Below are 19,683 nucleotides of genomic sequence, written 5' to 3' on the forward strand. Positions count from 1 at the left end.
ACGCAAAGAGACCGAGGAGACGCCAATGCTTAGTCGTGATCGGGGTTGTCGTTTCGCGGAATGGAAATTGCCCGTTTCGTAGGTAAAAACTCTAAGGGTCGTATTTTTTGTCGTCGCTTATTCAGCTCCTCTCCTTGAGGAGGACGATTGCCTCGTTCGGGGCCGTATAGAGAGAGAGAGATAGAGAGAGAGGGAGGGAGGAGGGGGAGAGAAGGGGAGAGAGGGGGAGAGAGAGGGGGGGAGAGAGAGAGGGAGAGAGGGGGAGAGAGAGAGGGGGAGAGAGAGAGGGGGAGAGAGAGAGAGAGAGAAATCAACACAAAAGTTTGGTTATTACGGTAAGTACTACAATGGTCTGTGGTGAGAAGGGAGAGAGGAATAAGTGGATTTCTGTATGTGCCACGGTTAGCACATGGTCTAATGCTGCCGTGCTGAGGAAGAACGCCGTATGAACATTCGAGAGTTGCCAAATTTCCCTTGATAAAATGTTTATGTTTGAAGAAAGTTATGAATATTTTTCCTCGAAATTCTCAGGACCTTTAGATGAAATTGCGAACAAAATTATCTGAAAGACTAGAGCGAAAATGGTCATAAGTTTTCCGGATAATTCGTGTTTTATCAAAGGAGATTTGGCAACGCCTAAAGGTCCATACGGCGTTTTTCCTTAGCGCGGCAGAATGAGTCTCGAGGCTCATCACAGATTCCACTTTCGGCAGGCGTTCATATGAAATCAGTATTACCACCCGTCGCACAGAGTAACCAAGGCTGATAGATGTTTTGAAGGAGCGTTTAGAGCAAAACGGGGTTTGTTGTTTTATTCAACTGAAGATGGCTAAGTTTCCGGCTGAAACGTTTTTCCGTGAAATTTTAGCCTTGTCACCCGATTTTTAAATTGTTTTTTATCGTATATCTTGTCACGGGCTGCGGATCGTCTATCATATCTCATACTACGTATACGCGCCAAAAGTATACTGTCACCCTTTCAAGGAGAGCTATACCGCCAGAATTTATGAAAACGAGTTTCTTTGTCAAATTTTGTCGGATCTCTCAAAGTCTACTACGCATCAGGACTAAAACCTTGATTCGGCTAATTTCTGCCGTCCTAAATGAACATCTCAAAGTATCGAGCAATTAGTGGCACCATCGTACAGTCGGGGGGCCCGAACCCCAAGATGGATGGCATGTCCGTAGCAGCTCCTAATTCAGAGCTTCCAGTTGCGTTGTTACGTCAGCAACAGTTGAAAAGTTGGCTTAATTAACAGATGTATTCGGGGCCCGGTTTTGTCACAATGACGGGCTACGTAAGACGGATCCGGCCCCCAAAGAGAGTTTACGTTTTAAGTTTTCGTACAGTTAGCGCGAAACCCCCGCCTCGCATTTTCGTCGGCTTGTTTTTGCGGTTGTCTCTTCTTGAGAATGTGCGAGAAGTTCTTGAAGAAGCGGATCCGTCATTTACGACGGCAGAAATTAGCCGAATCAAGGTTTTAGTCCTGATAAGCAGTAGATTTTACGCGGGAGATCTGACATATTTGATTAAGAAACTTAATTTCATAAATTCTGGTGGCATTAGCTCTCGTTGAAACCATGGCAGTATAATTTTATTTTCTTTTATTATGTTTTTTTCTTTTTTCTTTTTATCTTCTTTCCCCTTTTTTCTATTTTTCTATTTTTATTTTTTTCATTTTTTTCTTATCTTCTTTTTTTCTTTTTTATTTTATTATTTTTTTTATTTTATTATTTTTGATTTTATTATTTTTTTATTTTATTATTTTTTTATTTTTTTTCTTCTTTTTTCTTCTTTTCTTTTTTCTTTTTTTTTTTTTTTCCTTTTTTTCTTTGTGGTCAGCATGTATGCCATACGTTCTTCCTCTTCAAATTCCCTGACTCTTTCCGTAACTATTTTTGCTTTTCCTTGGCTTAGCTTGGCTTGAGTTTTGCGGTTTTCTCTTCTTGAGAATGTGCGAGAAGTTCTTGAAGAAGTGTATCCTTCATTTACGAAAATGGCGGTCAACGTTGAGCAACATTCTGCCTTGAAATTGTGCGGGTATGTTGACGGTAAAACTGCAAAAACGCGTATCTCGGTTACAATGTTTTGAAATCTCCGCTACTATTTTATTTTTTAGAAGGAGACCAAACAAACATCGTGACTTGAAATTTCCACAAAATATTCTTTATTAAAAGAAGAACAATCACTGAAATTTTCAACAAATGATTTCCGTAGTTTTCCGTATAGAAAATAAAGTTTGACAAGAAGTTTTCATCGCCGCAAACCAAGATACGCATCTCTGCACTTTCACCGTCCGTATGTGTTATGATTTAAAGCAGTATCAAGCAGAAACTCGCTCTCATTCGACGATTTCATTCTTTATTCAAAATAAAATCTCCTTGACAGCATCCTTAAGAATGTTTCTGTCTAAATCGAGTCACCTTTTTCTCTAGTGAAATTCAAAAATCATGCTAAACGTTATGAAATACGGATGCTTGGACTTAGTGAGTTTTTGGACTACCGCTTTCTTTTTGTGCCGTAATATCTTGATTTATTTTGCGATAAAAGCTCCGTACTCTTAAAGGATGCCTGTCATTCTTACCGTGTTGGAGCACCCTCAATTTCGTATGATACTGTGCAATACCTCTGTTGTGAAATAGTTGCTTGAGGCGCCTCGCCGTGGCACGCTGCGGCAAGGCGCGGCGGGTAGCCGGCCAGCGCCTACAAACCTAAGTGGATACTTCAAGCATTGCGCAATGCGTGACGTATCCACTTAGGTTTGTAGGCGCCAGTGCGCGTTCCGCGCTAGCATGACAGTACGCCGCGCCGGCCGCTCCGCTGTGTTAGGCTCTACTATTTAAACTCGCGGGGTCAGCGTTTTTCAACTCATGATTTTGAAATGTTTGCACACTCTGCATGGATTATTCTCATTTAAATCAATGAAAATGTGTATTAAAGGAAAATATAATGAGTACTTTGTAGATACTAAGTTGGTTCCGTGTCAACTTCAATGATATCCAAAGCACGTGCTTTTACTGTGCTGCAGTGTGGTGTACGCGCAACCAAACGCTCAAAATTGGACGTATTTGACTCTGAAAGATCGACTTAAAAATAGGTTAAAACCGAATATTGCATGCTTCTTGGTTTTGTTCTCTCTCACTTATTCATTTTTGTATAGTTTCTTTCAACACAACTATGGCTCATTGAGATTAATATCGTTGTCATCGCTTGGAAAAGGTTTGACAAATATTTGCCACGTTTTTGAAATGTAAATGTTTTTAATATAAAGTAATATTTTCATTAAAAATAAAAATAAAAATATGAGGTACATTTTATATCGAAAATGTTAAGGTAAGGAATAAAACCAAATATTCAAGAGTGACAATTTGAAAAGGTGAATCAAAAGAAGAAAGTAACATTTCATTTAGAGTTACCATAACAATACCTCATTTTCTCTCAATTTTCTCATTTCGATATTGTCAGTATAATTCTACATTTGGACTAAAATATAACGCTTAGACCAAGTCACTTTGATTATTTCACGAGTGGACGTCAAGTACTGGGCACAACAGGTGAGTAGACAAAGAATCGTTGACGAAATATCCTGAAACCATCCTTTGCATGCTTCCTGGTTGCGTTTTGGACGCACAACAAACTCCTTCTTAGGTTCGAAATTGGCAGAAGAAGGCGGCATTTTACTTGTAAGCACTGCTTCTATTGGCTCTCTGGAGGAATAATGTCACTTACTGCTGTCAAGCCTGAAACTACGTCATTTTCGCTCATTACATACACGACTCTTTGAGGGCATTTTATGTGCGGAAGCAATTCGCCTTCAGCTGTGTCTGCAGCAATTGTAGTTACGAATATATTGTGCGTGCTCATTTTAGCTTATTACATACTTGACTCTTTGAAGGCGTTTTACTTACGCAAGTAGCGCACTCTGCTGGAGAACGAACGAATTAGCGCACATGAAACGCCCTCAGAAAGTCAAGTATGTAATGACTGAAATCATCACGCTCAACATGTTCGTAACAGCAATTGCTGCAGACGCAGTTGAAGGAAAATTAAAACCCCTTTAATTAATATACGTTGAAAAACACCCCTCGATATTGTCAGTATAATTCTACATTCGGACTAAAATATAACGCTTGGACCAAGTCATTTTGATTATTTTACGCGTAGGCGTAAACTACTGAACAAACCAGAAGGGCGGACAAAAAGTCGTCGACGGCATGTCCTGAAACTGAACGCAAATATATTTATCAATGCAGTGAATACCGACGACTTTTAGAAACACTAAGGAACATTATCTGGATGGGTATAATATCACATATACCTCGTCTTTTCCTGCACGAAGGAAGGTAACTACATTTCAATATTGCCAGACTTTTTCGATCTAACTGCGCTTTTACTGGGAGAATTTCGAGAATTTCTAGCTGAAAATTTCACTTTCATCTGATCTCATGCAAAAATCAGACAAATTTTATGCGAAAATTACACACGTTTGTTCTCTTAAAAAATTGAATTGAATGAGCCAGTTTTGCAACTCAGGAATGGAGGTACGTTCCCTCAAGCGGGATAGGACGACTTAGTCACATAACGTTACTTACCGGCAAAGTAAAGAATAATGAAGGAAATGGAATAAAAGCAAGACGACGGTTCCAACGTTAAGACGTTGGAGAGCGTTCACCGTAGCACCTCGTCAAAATGTAAAAGTGGTTTTGCGCGGACGGAAGAGAGCGCTGAAAGACTCTGTTGAACTAAACATGGAACGGAACCTAGGAAACATACATCTATATAAGAAATGACTTGTCTTCATAGAGTAAAATATAGGGGTCATTAGTGAAGGGGTACTTTGAATACCCAACAATTTTTTTAGATCTCCGACGACTAAAAATTTGAACGATCCTTGAAAGAGTCATTAAATAAAAGTACTTTGCAGAGTTTTAAAACGTAAAGATATTAATTATTCTAAGACAAGCCTACAGGTATTACATAAAGTGGACAAAATAGGAGAAAAAAGGTAGAAATGATACATAAAAAAATTGAGAAAATAGGTATTGCTTCCCTCCACGAAAAATGGCGCTGATTCCCATGGAGCAGTGCGGGCCTTTACCAATGGATACATTAGTAACATAGCCGATGGAAAACGACGAGAAAGAGCGTACACTACTAACGTGGTGAACGCTCAAAATGAAGGAAATGGAATGAAAACAAGAATAAAATCGCAGAATGAGGCGATTCGGCAACTATGATAATTGCGGGTGGGGACATAGACTTTGACGGATGGCATTTTTGTGTTGCGTATTGATTCCTTATTGTGTCTCCCATCGTGGCGGGTTTTCATGAACTTGACATTTCGTACTCAGCTCGAAGTTCAACAGACGGGTAATTGAAGGTTTCTCCTCGTTCGCTAAACGATTTTTTCTCCCTCCCGAGCTTTTATCAGTGAAGCTCCTCGGAAACCCGTGCCACCGCAGTGTCGCATTCCGATATACCCCGAGATAAAAACCCCCTCCAGCGGGGGGTCTTTCCCTCTGACGAATCTTTGCCGTGGTCCGTGTCTGCACAGGAAGGTCTCGCCGATTACGTCATTCTGAGATAGATCTAAGAATTAGCTGAAGATTTGCTCTGTCATTCTAAAGAGAGAGTATGAGCAATATCGCATGATGCCGGATTTCTTCCCCTTGAAGTATTCCTGCTTGAGAATAGTTATGATCTCAGATACAGGCTCTTCCTGTGTACAATAACCTCTCGACGGCGCATGAAGTACCCAAAATAAAAAAACGAACTACCAACCAAAAATTAAGGAAGATTTTTCTGTGTATTCCATCTGTAATTCTAGGCAACAAATTATTATGACCAGTAGATATAAATAAAGATGTGATCTATACATTTCAAAATAGAGAAAAGTTAGTTCCAGTAATTCTAATTTTAATTCTTATAGCTATAATTGAAACTAATAATAGATTTAAAATAGCTAAAACCTACAACAGAGCTGAACAAATAGTAAGATATATGTGATTCATAAAAAATTACTTAAAATCTAAACATACATCTCTATATTTTTATATATTTTAAAACTAAAAGATTGTCAATTTTATCTGGATATAATTGGTATTTTAATTTATTTTACTTTAACCCTTAACATTTAAAGTTTTTCATTATTTAAATTGGTGCTACTATTCCGCCACGGAGATGTTGTACGGTATCATACGAGATTGAAGGCACTCATAAATATATGCGGATTTGAATATTCTATCTGATATTGACACTTTGTTAACCTTGTTTGACTTTGCTTATTCATCTTAATTTATTGGTGAGGAATATAGTTATGGATATCATGATGATGGAATCTTTCAAAGGCACGAAGTTCCCTTGCAAATTAAATCGAGTGCCGACGACAAAAAGACAGCGGTAGTCGGAAAGCTTACTAAGATCTGGTATCCGTAATCAAGAACGTTTAGCATGGTTTTTGACTTCGTCAGAGGTAAAAGTGACTTGATTCAAACAGAAATTCAAATTCTCCGCCGAGAAGATTTCCTTTTGAATTTATAAAGAAAGTAATGATTGTTCAAAGCATAAAAGATGCTTATTTGAAAAAAAGTCCCTTACATCAAGAAGAAACCAGCTTTCCTTCAGCGATTTTATTCTTGATTTAAAACAAAATCTTCTTGCCGGCATACTCAAAAATGTTCCTGCCTAAATCGAGTCACATATCTCTCAATGAAATTTAATAATTATGCGAAACGTCATGAAGTACGGATGCTTGGACTTAGTGAGTTTTTGGACTACCGCTCTCTTTTTGTGCCGTGGTATCTTGATTTATTTTGCGAGGAAAGCTCCGTACTCTTGAAAGATGCCTGTGATTCTTAATATTTTGGAGCGCCTTCAATTTTGTATAATACTGTGAAACACCTCTGTTGTGAAATAGTTGCTTGAGGCGCTGGCCTGCGCGCCGTAGCACGCTGCGACGCCGGCGCGGCGGGCAGCCGGCCAGCGCCTAAAAACCTAAGTGGATACTTCAAGCATTGCACCGTGCGTCAAGTATCCACTTAGGTTTGTAGGCGCCAGTGCGCGTTCCGCGCTAGCATGACGGTGCGCCGCGCCGCGCCGGCTGTTCCGCTGTGTTAGGCTCTAATATTTGAACTCGTGGGGTCAGCGTTTTCCAACTCATGATTTTGAAATTTTTGCTCACTCTGCATGGATTATTCTCATTTAAATCAATGAAAATGTGTATTAAAGGAAAATATAATGTGTACTTTGTAAGTAGCACACTAGGACTAGGTAACTAGGACTCACACTTAATTCAGCGAGAAAAAATTTGAATCTCGAGTAAAATTTTTGCAGCGTGGAAGGCATGGAGAACAGGGTCTCTGAAGTACCTCATTTGAATATATTGTTCGCAAGGGCTTCAGGTTTAGTTCGTGATTTCCCGTTTCGTCAGTTCCTGAGTTACTTTTTGCGTTTCTAGTGTGCGCATTGCGTCCTAAGCGTCATTTACTTATGGATAAAGAAGGATATTTAATCAAAATATGGGTAAACAAGGCTAAAAAATTAAAAACACTAAAAGGCAGGACGTTTTGAGCTGTTACCAGCTCATTTTCAGCTGCAAAAACACATAAAAACAAGTATAAAATTGAGTGGCGACCTGACCCAAGCTGTTATCACATGACCACTCAAATACCACTCAATCACTCACTTTTTTACTTGTTTTTATGTGTTTTTGCAGCTGAAAATGAGCTGGTAACAGCTCGGAACGTCCTACCTTTTAGTGTTTTTAATTTTTTAGCCTTGTTTACCCATATTTTCTATTAAATATCCTTCTTTATTCGTATATTCGGGCTATGTTTTTGTGCTTTATCCTTATGGATAAATGTATTCGTAAGTCAAAAGTCTTTCATAACTTAGTGACTTACGGACATAGTTCGTTTTGTTTTAAACGCGTCCATTTTGTCGCAGGCTGATGCTTCACCGTCATGATGAAACGTCATGGTTTCCTCTGATGAGTGCATCGCTCGAGGGACTGGGCCTTCCATCGCTCTGCAAGTGAAAATAAAAGTAAAATGACGTACCTTCCACCTCACGTGAGCCCCAAACGCCATGCACACATTCGCACCACAGAGCTCACCGTGAAATATCGTTAGTCATTTTATCGGTAGGAAGTTGACTCGTGTCTTCATTTGGAACTGTAGAGTCGTGGCCGCCTTCAAAGCCTCGCTCCTGTAACGCGAGGGCGTATCTAGATTTCAGCATGAGCCCCCGAATGCATGGATATAGATATAATACAGGGCTCACGTGAACATTGAGATACTTCCTTACGTTATAGGGGCAACGAAAGGAGCTCGAGCGACACTGCTGCGCTCTGGGGTAGAGACGGAGAAATAGGGAAGAGGAAAAAAAGTTTTGATTGTTAAGCGGAAACAAAAAAGAATTCGTGTCGACGGATTTTACGACGTTCACGTCGGATGAACGTGGTCGCTTCCTAGCACTTATCCGTCGTTGCCGGCGTCACGGAAAAACGTCCAAATGACGTCACAGCGCGATAACGTCATTTCGATCGATCGAGACCTAGGGAATGTATCAGTTGCTTTAGTCGTAAAATCTTGTTTGACCATAAAATCTGGTAGATTAGCCCGGGTCTTTGTCTTGCGTTTCGAGGGACGAAGTTGAGGATGAAAAAGAGGAAGTGGTAAAAGAATTAGAGAAAGCAGAAGTAGGAGATAAGGTTGAAAAGACGAAGAAAATTTAAATTTTTTTTTTTTTTCCTCCTCTTCTTTTTCCTCTCATTCTTCCTATTTTTCTTACCTCTTTTTCCTCTTCTAATTCCTTTCTCATATATGAAAGTCGCTCCTGTAACTCTGGCGTTCTGCGACAGCCAAATGCCACATGTGCCTATCTTTCCAGAGGTTTGTTTGGGCAACCTCATTCCTTTTTCTATACTTCTTCTTCCTATCCTCGGTATTTCTCTTCTTCCTCTCTCTCTCATTTGCGTACCTATTCCTCTTCCAGGCGGAGAAGTTCTCGAAAAACACCCAGGAAAGTCTTGGAATTTTCTGCAGAGCCTTGAAATTATTATTTGGTCGATAAACTTCAATATTTTCTACCGTTTTTACACGCTCCAACAAGCAGAAACCCGCTTTCATTCAGCGATTTTATTCTTGATTCAAAACAAAATCTTCTTGCCGGTATACTCAAAAATGTTTCTGCCTAAATCGAGTCACCTTTTTCTCTTATGAAATTCAAAAATTATGCTAAACGTCACGAAATACGGATGCTTGGACTTAGTGAGTTTTCGGACTACAATGCCCTCATTTTGTGCCGTGGCATCTTGCTTTATTTGGCGAGGAAAGCTCCGTCCTCTTAAAAAATGCCTGTGATTCTTAATATGTTGGAGCGCCTTCAATTTCGTATGATAGTGTGAAACACTTCTGTTATGAAATAGTTGCTTGAGGCGCCGCGCCGGCGGGCAGCCGGCCAGCGCCTACAAACCTAAGTGGATACTTCAAGCATTGCGCAATGCGTGAAGTATCCACTGAGGTTTGTAGGCGCCAGTGCGCGTTTGTGGCGCGTTGGCATGACAGTACGCCGCGCCGGCCTTTCCGCTTTGTTAGGTTAGGTCAGGTTGAGAACTTCAGTCTCTGAGTTCACAAATTTTAGATTCTTTCAATGTCAAGAGAATGCTCGCCAAAATTCATTGTGAAAAGTATTATAATGAAAAATTGTCCAAAAACAAAACCTCGAAAAGTCATGGGAAAGTCAGGGAATTTCCCGTTCTAAACCCCTGAAAAGTCATAGAAAACGTTATAAAACCGTAAAATAGAGGCAATTAATATTGATGAATTAAGATTTAAAAAAAGAATATTTTTAGAGAACTCAATTTACCTCAATGAAATGAGTTGGCAATATTTAAGAATATTTTATTGAGATAAATTGCATTTTAACACTAACCTTTTTCTTTCTAGTCACGGAACAGTCAGGGAATTTTGAAAACGAAGTCAACTTGTCTCCGTACCCTCCTTTCTTTCTTCTTTTCCTACCTCACCTCTTATTCCTCCTCTTCCTTCTATTTCTTTTTCTTGTTCTTCTCTTTTAATATCCATTGCGTCCTCATCTGGTGTATGTTAGGAGTCCCCAGATCCAAATTCGTTAGAGTTCAGACCAGGGGCGTGGCGTGCTTCGCGATATGTCGATCGATCCGCCGTTCGAACCTATGGAAAAGAATTAATAAAGAGGGTGTTCGCAACGAACACCTTAATAATCGAATCTTCACCATACAGCTTCAAATGGGAAAACAAAGAGAATGTAAAAGCAGCCAGAACGGAAACGACAATCGAAAACGCAGGAAAAAGCGGAAACAAGGCTAAAATACCAAATATAAAGGCAGGACGTTTCGGTACCTTACAGAACCATTATCAACTGCTAAAAATTAAAAATAAAAAAGAAATTAAAATAAAAACCAGCAAACGGCGTTACATAGTGAAATTGGTAAATGAGACTGCTATTTTCATGCCTTTACCAGTCTCAGTGGGCAGTCTCATCTACCAATTTCACTATGTAACACCGTTTGCTGGTTTTTATTTTAATTTCCTTTTTATTTTTAATTTTTAGCGGTTAATGGTGCCGTAAGGTACCGAAACGTCCTGCCTTTATATTTTGTACTTTAGCCTTGTTTCCGCTTTTTCCTGTGTTTTCGATTGTCGCTTCAAATGGGTAAATATCGATAATCGATCATTCACGCCTCGCCGCTGGTTCAGGCTGAGGCACCATCAGCCAATAACCAAGTTTCTACGTCCAGTATTAACGGAGGCATCGCTCTATCAAAGGCGCGCTTATGACGTCATCCACTGCGATGTAGTGCTTTCCGCATCTGTGATAAACGTCCTGAACACGTCAAACACGTAAATCGTGACGTTACTTATTTCTCAAATCGTCACATCTTATTTTGAAGGGAAATCGACTGACAATAACTTATAATCTGTCCACTTACCAAAAAGTTAGACGGTAACTTTGCCACGTCTTTCCCTATGAAATGAAACTTAAATGGAAATTCCGAGACGTTCTTTTGCATGCTCTGGAGCTAGAGTCCGCGAATATATTATTACATCAATTTATGCTGCTACGTCGCTCTCACCAGTGAGCAAGAAGCATAATTTACAACAATCCATTACGATACATGCAAGCCTTCTTAGAGACAGCCCAAATGTATTTCTCATGACTTTACTTGAATCGTGTTTTTGCATGGAAGGAGAGCCTCATTGTCAAAAAGTCGGAAATCGACCTTATTGGTAGAATTCTATGGATGATGTGAGGTGCTCGATGCTTGAAGTGTAGAATGATCGCTTGAATGAAGTGTGCGATGTTTCTAGTCCATTATTATTGAAGCTGCGAGCTTATCATTGAAATTAATGTACAAAGCGATGGACAAATGAGGCATAGAGAAAATTGAGCCATATTATTGGTGGAAGCGGATGGTTGCAATAGACAAAGGCGCACTGAAAAAAATAATATGCTGTTTTAGCACCTAGGATGTCAAAAATGTGTCTGGTGATCCCAAGATGCTACCTCTACCGCCTTTGCAGTTAACTTTACATCCTATGAATGCAAATTCAACTGCGTGGGCAATCAAGGTAGCATTTTAGGATCACTAGACACTTTTTTGACATCCTAGGTGCTAAAACAGCATACCACTTTTCTCAGTGCGGTAAGTTAGTGTTAGACCGATTAACGGCAACGCACGAGAGAATCTGTAGTTAGTTATCATTCTCCTTCTTAATTTATGATTGCCACCGTTTCAGTCAATAGGCTTGCGCCATTTTTTTAAGAGTCCCTTCATAAAAAGAGTTGAGACAACACGGCTTATGGATGTCACGAACGGGAATAAAGATTACACAAATCGGACGTTTCTTTGTATCTTTGATCAACCCTAGAGTACCTATAAAGCGAGAGTATGGACAGATCGCTTCATGGAGGGCCTTAGGGCCCAAAAGTGCAGACACCCTTCTAACCAACTTCTAACGCACAAAATTTCACTGCCAGCCTGCAGATTCCAATTCTAACCAAGACGGCTAAGAATGTACATAAACGAGCGTTCTTCCGCAAATATGAGTAAATTTATGCAAAAACTAAGTCAAACAAGTTGGATTTTGCAATCGCTAGCGATGGCAATATTCGTCATGGGAACGTTAGCTTCTGGAATATGAAAATGTTAAGGTACAGTTCGTTTGTAGTATCTTCTGAATTGAAGGGGCTATGTAATTTTGTGTTGACATCTCTTTTTTAACATTTTTAATTATTTTCTTTGCATACAAGAAAGCTGTTATGTACCAATTATTTATTTTCGTTGGATTATATATGGTTTTCGGAAGTTAACGCATTTAAGTTTCAGGTTCGCTTTTTCGGCGTAAAGTATACATAAGGTATCCCAAAAAACTTGTTCTGTAACTTCGAAAGTAAGATAGATACAGACATGATCTTGATTTCATTTTAAAGATCAACTCAATACCCATCGATTAAAACCAAGATCAGCTCAATCGGATAAAAATTGACCGAGTTATGGCAATTTGAAATCAGCGAGGAAAGTTTACGCCTACGGTTTTTAAGGAAGATTCTTCATCGCCGTAAATCGAAAAGTCGGCCGATAAAGTGATGCTTATTGTGTTTTTTTTATTTTCGAGGTGTCATTTATCAACATTTTGTACCATCAAACACAACAGTTGACAGTGCGTATTATTGCAAAGTACTAAAGGAGTTGAGAATGCACATTTCCCGGAAACGGTCGGACTTGAAAGCTTCGTGGATACTCCATCAAGACAATGCGCGGCCTCACACATCGAGCTTAACACGTGAATTTATGAGTAAAAATGGAGTTGAAACAATCCCTCATCCCCCTTATAGCCCTGACTTGGCTCCATGTGATTTTTGGATGTTTCCTACGCTTAAAAAGGAGCTTCGCGGACGAAGATTCGTATCGAAGACCGAAATCCAGAATGCAATTCAAAACTTTTTCAACGCCATCCCAGAGGAAGAATTCAGGAAAACAATGTTGGATAAGTGGCAAGAGCGCATGAAAAAGTGCATCCGGTTTGATGGACGGTACTTTGAAAAGCAAAAGGAAGTTATGGAAGATTCGGAGGAAAGTGGATACGAATATTTACTTTTTGAATCCTGGTAAGCGAAAAATCTTCCTAAAAACCGTAGGGGTAAACTTTCCTCACTAATTTCAAATTGTCATAACTCGGTCAATTTTTATTCGATTGAGCTGATCTTGGTTTTAATCGATAGGTATTGAGTTGATCTTTAAAATGAGACCAAAATCATGTCTGTATCTATCTTACTTTTGAAGTTACAGAACCAGTCCCGGTACTTTTGGGACACCCTACGTATGATATTTTTACTCTACACATATGCCCGAATACGCATCGTAAGGGACCTATGTGCTTCCTAAGTTGCCAAGTATTAATTATTGTTAGATGATTGGTCTAAAACATTCAATACAACCAGTAAAAATTAGCTGTCCCCTACGAGATTCGATCCCCCGCTCGCACAAAAAGTAAAGCTCTCCCAGAATCAGAACAGTGGCGTAGCTAACTGCGCTATCTCACAGCACGGATGATATGGGAGAAAAAGAGAACAGTTAAGTGATCTCGGACGCTGAGCGGGGCTTCACAAAATACGTCCTTGAGATTTCAACAGTTCGGCCACTGGCGTCCTAAGAGACAACGGATTAACCGTATTACTCTGCGAGACATTGTTTACCTATGCTGTCATATGTCACAAGGTTCATCACACCATGCATTTGCGATCGCGGCAGTAAGCTGAGGCAATATTTCTGTATTCATGGATTAAATCCATCAATCGAGTTCTGATTTTGGCTCATATATCCGTAACGGGTCCTCCAGAGCAATTTTCCACCTTGTACGATGGTTATTATTTCTTTACATCTATGTTTAAAATTTGAGGTGGGATAATGGCGGCTTCTCAAGAGCAACGAGGTAGGCGATCTTTTGCACCAACGAACAGAAAACTGATGGCGAAAAATAGCCAATGAAAACCTCCCAAAAAAAAGAATTTGCCTAAAAACGGAACTTCGTGGTTCTGCGCAGATTTACCAGTCAGACACGACATCTCAAAGTGGAAAAAAACTCGCTGAAAGCGAATTTTAGAAATCAACACAACTTGACGTAGAGACATGATTGGCTAAAAAATACAACGGTTTTTGATACATCGGAAAATCAACCAAAAATCGGAGACTGGGCGAAACGCTCAAGGTCGCAGAGGTATAGGGAATCCCATAGCGAAAGCAACGGAACGATTGTAATATCATGGGGAACTCCGTTCCCATGACAATACGTGCTTTATAAACGATTGGTTCGTAACAATTGTATTAGTAAAGTGCTCTGGATAATTGAAATTCATAGGTTGGCTGCATTTTTGGGCCCTAACTTTATTCGCGGAGGCATCGGTGAAGGCCTGATGGATTTTCGGAGTTTCACATCTGTATACACTCTCGCTATACGGGTACTCTAATCAACCCATTCCCGTATTCCGGTTTCCGTCTCCTCTCTCATTCCAATTGGATTACATTTTGCAATAAGGAACCACTGTCAATAGCTCTCCCAAAAAAGCACATATCAGCGTAGGAAAGCCAGTGGCATGTATGTTGTTTCTAAAATGGGCCAGAAATAGTGGTTCCTCATTGCAAAATGTAATCCAATTGTTCCTTGCCGCACCCCCAATTCCCGGGTCCGTTCCAGTTTATAATCCTTGCAATTGGTGAAAATGTAATCTGTATTCCCGTTTATGACACTACGAAGGCCTAAAATGCGGGAACCAATCAGAAATGGATTCGCATTGTCTTTACTCTCAGAAGAAAGGGGCTCTACATTTTTCTTTCGTTCTATTTATGTACAGTTTCGTGTATCAATTTCAACAATCAGATCGCTGAACGATCTTTAGAGATATTATACAGCCCAAGGTTAATCGGAAAAAGTTTTGCTGTACGGATATAAACCGAGCAAAACAACATTAGTTTCAAAATCGAGATTCGCCGCCAAGTTTGCAGACAGACGGATAAATTCTGCTGAATTGTAACAAACAGCACTAATGTCTTGCTCGAGAATATCCCAAAATTTTAATGATAGTTTCTATGTCGATGAACTGTTTGAATCTCTTATCTCAAATATGTAATGACCGTATTTTTGTGTTTCTCCTGGATCAGTGCGGGAGGTTTATATCGACGACAAAACTGCCAGACCACGTATCTCGCTTATGGTGTCGAAAAATCTCTGCTCTCATCTTATATTTTGAAGCGGAACAAATCAATATCAATCCTTGACGTTTTCACAGAGTTTCCCTCGCATAGAAAAGAAGAATCACGGAGGTTTTTGATAATTGACGCTGAGTACCTAGTTTCTCATTTAAAAAAGAAAGTATGACAGGAAGTTTGCAACGTCGTAAAACAAGATACGTGGTCAGATAGTTTCACTATCGATATGGTTTATTTTATAGTTACAATAAGAGTGAGGAAAGTTTAAGGAGACCTTCAACGTCGTAAACGGGAAGCTTATCAAGCTTCCTTGTAATTCTTGTAATTAACAAATAAACTCGTATTAAAAAAATTTAAAAAAAGAGAAAAAAAACATTAATCAAGAGGAATTCATACCAGGTAAAAACAAGTGGAATCACGATTTTTTTTCAAAGAGTTGATGACGTTCGCTGCTACCTGTTGCATTAATTCAATCTACGGAATCATCTCTGCAGGTTGATTAGGAATTTTCTTTGGAATTCAACCATTTCCGCTGTTACCCTCACTGAAAAAAAAATCTCGGTGTATTTACTAAGAAAAGGGTAAAATTACCAAGAATTCAGGGTTCTATTTGATCCCAGTTTTTTCTTGGTAAAATTACCATTTATGGAATTGGTAATTTTACCGAGAAATCTCGGTAAAATTATTGAACTTTCTCGGTAATTTTACTGGACCTTGATAAAAACGCCAATATTCTTTATCGACTGTGGTAGAATTACCGAGATAAAATGGCAAAGTTACCGAAAATTGATCACCAATAAAAGTGGAATTCTTACCTGAAAAAAACTGTAAAAATACCGGTTTTTAGGTAAGCTTACCAATCTGTCTTGGTAAAATTACCAATAATTGGTAAAAAAAGTGAGACGATAAGGTACCAACGGACCTTGGTAAAAACTCCGAGAATTTTTTTTCAGTGTACACCCATACGTCAGAGGGATGTCGATATGATACGCTTCCGTATTATATTCGATCGCCCAAATTCGCATTTCAATCGAGAGAAATGCACAGCAATAATAAATAAAAACACGATTTATTCAAGCGCTGCAGAGAATGAATGCCGTTCGTTGCCACCGAATGCATAAATTCGATTTATGGTTCCAACTACGCAAAATTTTTAACTGTCGGAATTCGACGTTTTCAAATGAAAAACATCGAAAAAGTCAAACTTAGTAAACAAAACAAAAGCAGGTTATGATACAAAATCGTGCTGCATTCGATCGCAGACAATCGGCTGAATAACATCACCCGTCAATGTTATACGTACCGAAGGGCATTAATCGGTACACATCGAACAATCGATATCTAGATTTGAATAGAGTCCCTTTATACTGAGAGTCAAGACAACACCCCCTCACGGAGTCACAAACGGAATAAAGATTACAGAAATCGAAAGTTTTTCTGTAATCTTTGATCGGTCCATTCTCAAATTCCTTTCTCCGTCCCTTCTCTCATTCCGTTTGTTCCTTGCCGAACCCGTAATTCCCTGGTCCGTTCCAGATTATAATCTTTGCAATCGGTGAAAATGTAATCTTTATTCCCGTTTGTGACACTGTGAAGGCCTAAAATACGCGAACCAATCGGAAATGGATTCACATTGTCTTGACTCTCCGGATACAGGGACTCTAGATTTGAACTGGCAGATTTTTTCATTTAATGCAACAAGTGGCAACGTTGGAAGTTCAATTTTAGGTACAGGGAATTTTATTACTCATCAGGGGGCTTTAAAAAGTTGGGAGGATACAGAGGAGACTATCGGATTCTCATCGGGGTAATGGGGAATTAAAGCGATTCGTACGGAAATCAATAGATGTCCACCATTCCACGAGAGCGACCTTCGTGGATGTGCATTTTCTATGAGAGGAAAGGCACTCTGTTCTCCCGTTGAAAAATTAACTCATTCACTTAGATTCCAAATGCAGCATTCCGACTTCCTCTGTCGCTGGGGAAGTATCTCGGAAATTGAAGGCGATTTTCTCAGTTGTGACTGATTGTGAGTCGTACTGAGAGCAATGGACCACCAGCGGGCCGATTATTAAAATTGATAGACAAAGCTAAGAACAAAGAAGACATAGGGGGTATGAAGCAATCCTATTGGTTGAAATGGGTGGTTCTCATAGACTAAGGGGGAAAATGATAGACTAACTGTCGGGTCTCTCGTGGGTTGCCGTTAGTTAGTCTATCTGCCTACCTCCTTTGTCCATTGCAACAACCCGCTTCTACCAATAGGATCCCTCCAAATCCTTTTTGTCTTCTTTGTCCATTGCTTTGTCTATCAATTTCAATAATCAGCCCACAAACAAGGTACGGATTTCTGATACACGGTTTTTAAACAAAATTTCACGTAAAATATAATGGTGAATTTGCATGCAAATTTTTTATTGCTTCATCTGAAAGTGGTAGAGGAGCTGATTTCACAGTATTTTTTAAACTTTTTTTCTGATACGGGAAAAAGTATAAAAATAGATTTATAAGTGTGAAAATGTACCGTGTAGTGACGTCATTTGGCGGCATTTCCCATTTAGGCACATGCATTTTAGCAGATTAGATCATTTTGTCATATCTTCTCCGCAATAATTGTTCAATTCATGAACCAAGGGTATCCTCGTTTTCAGTTCACCCTGTCGTTCCCACTTAAACACGACATTTATCAAATAGACACTTGCAAATTCTCTATTCTTGCATCGGAAATGACTGATTTTCACTTCTAACTAAGATATTAACGTTTTAATTTCACATTGGTTACGGGCAATTTAAATTGCCCGGTCATAAGAAACGCGATACCCTAGTGGCTCAAATCGCGCCCGACAACAGTTTTGGCAGACTTCTCAACTGAACATTGTTCCTCTCCCACCCACCCTTAGTTGTTCTAAGTGTAAAAAATTTTCTGTATCTGAGCTAAAGCGCCAAAGATTGAGGTTGTCATATTTTCGTATCGCGGAGACTGCGATGGTACCTAACGTTTAGTGTGCAATTTTACTCACATAGACCATCGAGTTTTCATGAGCGGCAGGTTCGAATTCACCCGTCAAGAAACATGAAATATCTTGGTTAGAAGTCAATTTCAGTAATTTTCGTTGCTGGAGTCGAGTTCTACGTTAAATTGTGTTTAAGAAACATGCATCAGAATGCTTAACTAAGTACCTTGTCTAGTGGTCCATTTTCCTTGGTGGATCGTGTGTGGAATCATCATTTTTTTCTGAGACCTTTTTTTTTTTAAAAAAATTGTCATACACTGGAAAAAAACACATTGGATCTAGAGTCCAGACTCTTAAAAACATCGACAAGAAAAATTACTCTTGATTCAATCAGATTTAAGCTTAAATCAAGAACCAAGCCTCTTAATTTGAGCGGATTTCCTTTTGATTCAAGCAAAAATCCGATTGAATCAAGAGTCCTTTTTCCTGTCAATGTTTTCAAGAGTCTATGGACTCTAGATCCAATGTGTTTTTTTCCAGTGTATGTCATATTTCTACGGATCTGGGTGTTTCCTTGGAAATTTTAAAACCACCTAGTGCGTCAGACACACAAAATCCGTGAAATTTTCAGCAGTATGAAATCAAATTGCGAAGAAACGTGTCTAAAAAATCAAAATATTCAGAATTTTCCCAGTTGACCCGTTGATTATCGAAGATAAAATGGCAATGCCTGAAGGCTCATACGGGGGCTTTCCCTTCGTACGAAGCATAGTGAACATCTTTTCGCATTAGCTTGGACAAAACCGCTGAGAGGCATATATTCCTCGAATAGATGCCGGAATAATACAATCTGGCGTTGCACAGCTCTCCCCGCTCTTAGACTCAACAAAAACAAAAAATCACTGCATCAGTAATCCCTGCCGTTCCTTTCTTCTGTCATTATACTGCCCACACTTAGCATTAAGCTCCCTTTTCTGTGACCAGGAACCTCGTAGATGTTGTACAAAACCTCGAGTGGATACGATTTTTATGTCTAACGAAACGAGGAAAGCTAATAATCCGATTGAATGTGTTGAAGGCGCTCACTATTCCTGCAAAAATACTAAGCAGTGTTTCAGAGGTTTTAAATTTCCGCGGTACCGGATTGAAATTATCCCTCCAGTGCATTCGTGTGTATAGGGTCATCCAAAAGTATCCCTTCATCAGTTCCAGGCATCCCATGTAGCTTTCGAAAAAAAAAAATAAAATAGGGACTCAGAATTTTGTGAATGTTCCGACTGAAACGACTATCGGGAGCCCCCATAACTTTAAACGAACCACCCTAAAAAGGGCAAAAACTCCAGGGTTTTTGAAGGTGGTGCATGCGGGACTTTTGGACCACCCTGTATATGAGACCAATGAAGTTTATTATTGTACCCTCAAAGAAAATAAAACATTTTTTTAAACGACGCACATGGATAAGTTCTGCGGCTTGTGGT

At 39.4% G+C, this 19,683-nt stretch overlaps 1 protein-coding gene across 2 annotated transcripts in view; it reads left to right on the plus strand.

The window, feature by feature from the left end:
- The window catches only part of jus (EB domain-containing julius seizure protein), a 283,708-nt gene that overhangs the window by 38,435 nt on the left and 225,590 nt on the right, over nucleotides 1-19,683 (plus strand). The window lies entirely within an intron of this gene.

Source organism: Bemisia tabaci, chromosome 9, assembly GCF_918797505.1.
Source record: "Bemisia tabaci chromosome 9, PGI_BMITA_v3".
Lineage (NCBI taxonomy): Eukaryota > Metazoa > Arthropoda > Insecta > Hemiptera > Aleyrodidae > Bemisia > Bemisia tabaci.